This window comes from Schistocerca nitens, chromosome 7 (assembly GCF_023898315.1).
Source record: "Schistocerca nitens isolate TAMUIC-IGC-003100 chromosome 7, iqSchNite1.1, whole genome shotgun sequence".
Taxonomy (NCBI): Eukaryota; Metazoa; Arthropoda; class Insecta; order Orthoptera; family Acrididae; genus Schistocerca; species Schistocerca nitens.
This window is the reverse complement of record NC_064620.1, coordinates 269319232-269321571: the sequence shown is the minus strand read 5'-3', so window position 1 is coordinate 269321571 and position 2340 is coordinate 269319232. Positions and strand designations below refer to the sequence as shown.

Sequence of the window (2340 nt, the reverse complement as noted above, 5' to 3'; positions counted from 1 at the left end):
ATTTTGAAAATGTCCTTTTTCTACTGCAGTTTGAGGTGTCGCGTGACGGGTAGATTCTTACAGCGATGTCGATATTATGGAAAGTTTTGAAGTTTTACGGGTCTTATTTGTATAAAATGATTTATGGAGGAAATCGGTTTTTCGCAAAATCTAACTCATTTCAAACTGACAAAATCCTGTTACCTATTCTTTTAAAGATTTGTTAGTGGTTTTGCCAACTGAAGAGCCACACAATTCGCCGGCAGTCTCTGGGAATTCGTTGTGAGGAGCGCAAGGTTTGAGCGGTGGATGCTGAAGTAATTCAGATTAGCCAAATAAATCTGTAGAAAATAATCACGTCTGTTCTTTTACGACGACCAACGGCCTTGCCGCAGTGGTAGCACCGGTTCCCGTCAGATCACCGAAGTTAAGCGTTGTCGGGCTGGCCTAGAACTTGGATGGGTGACCATCCGGTCTGCCGAGCGCTGTTGGCAAGAGGGATGCACTCAGCCCTTGTGAGGCAGAGTGAGGAGCTACTTGATTGAGAAGTAGCGGCTCCGGTCTCGGAAACTGACATACGGCCAGGAGAGCGGTGTGTTGACCACATGCCCCTCCATATCGGCATCCAGTGACACCTATGGGCTGAGGATGACACGGCGGCCGGTCTGTACCGTCGGGCCTTCATGGCCTGCTCAGGAGGAGTTCAGTTTTATTAATTCTTTTACAAGAGAGCCCATAATGTAGAATTAAAAGAAGGACTTGTTTATTTTAAATTTTTGTGGCGCTGTCCCATAAATAGGCTACGGCCCTGGATATATCTTCTTCATTACCTTCGAGGGAGAATTTTATTTGGGGGTCTGTAGATCATAAAGTGTTTTCTTTAAATAAAGAGTCACTTCATTGTTTAATTTTATTTATTCATTTCATTCTTTGCTGATGATTTCGTGGTAACATTCTCATTCTCAAACGCTGATTCTTCCAATCGGGCTGTCAATCTGGAACCTGGCATCATCGCTGGTTACCACGCCTTGGAGTGCTTTAGTGCATGCCATTCCCAGGCGACGACGGGTCTGTTGGCAGCAGTTGCTGTTGAGTGGTGGTTGAGTTGTGTGCCAGATAGAAGTTGCATTTGCATGGTGGCACCAGCCAGGACGTAGAGAGCCAGCAGTGATTCTGACTTGCACACAGAATCACAGCTTGGAGCAATCTTCCAGCGGAAGTTAAAATGCCTCAAAATGGCTCAAATGTCTCTGAGCACTATGCGTCTTAACTTCTGAGGTCATTAGTCGCCTAGAACTTAGAACTAATTAAACTTAAGTAACCTAAGGACATCACACACAGCCATGTCCAAGGCAGGATTCGAACCTGCGACCATAGCGGTCACTCGGCTCCAGACTGTAGCGCCTAGAACCGCACGGCCACTCAGACCGGCTAAAATGCCTCACTTCAGTCCTGGCAGCAAAGTTCTCTGTCTCCTGTTTCACCTGGAATACTTCAAATTTCGACAGTGAATTTTGTTATAGTTTACTGCTCAGCTCGCATTTTTCATCCCACCATTCGATTTCTTAGTTAGTGACTTTTGTTACTATTGCTTAACACTGTCCCGATTACTGTAGGAGAAACACTCACTTCCTAACAATTGTGTATCTAAAACAATTCCTAAATAATGCTTTCAAACATCTCCAAACTCTGTGTTCTATTCAGTTGTAATTCTTCTTGTCCTCAATCTCATCCATAATCCTGACCTACTGGCGAATCCAGTGACTCTCCCTTTCACAGGTTCAATGACTTAGGGAGCCTCACCTGGAACATTGTTGTCTGATGAGATATTTTCCTTGGTCTTCTTGTCTCTTTCGTGCAGACACGCTGCGTCAGAATTGTTAAAAAACAATTCCCATTGATGCCGTGAGCTTTGAAACTCAGGTAGCCGGTGGTACACACTAGAGTAATATCTGTTACTGTGACAAAAGCTAGATACTCCGTAGCCACAACTTGTAACTAGAAGGCTGGAATGTTAATATCTTAGAGCTGTTGTCGTGTTTGAGGATCTGGTAGTTAGTGGAAAACGCTTTTGTCATTTGGGAAATATAACATGGTGAATACAGTCAACATTTTCCTAAAACAGTAACTGCACTCTACAGGAATTTTACGTTTCATATTGTCAAATAGGAGTTACGCATCATTTACGGCAGCAGATTTACACCAGTCTTTCTGATGTTGAAGGTAAGTGAGTTGCGCATGGTTTGTGTTGGAAAGTAGAACATACCTAAAGAAAACGTGTTAGTTCACCGACAAGAATAATTATTATTTATAATAATAATTATTATCAGCTCGTGGCGGTGAAGTGGTTCATTTTTCCAA

At 43.3% G+C, this 2340-nt stretch overlaps 1 pseudogene; it reads left to right on the top strand.

Moving 5' to 3' along the window:
* The first annotated feature begins 355 nt into the window (after nt 1-355).
* On the top strand, nt 356-473 carry LOC126195866 (5S ribosomal RNA; annotated as a pseudogene).
* The last annotated feature ends 1867 nt before the right edge of the window (nt 474-2340 follow it).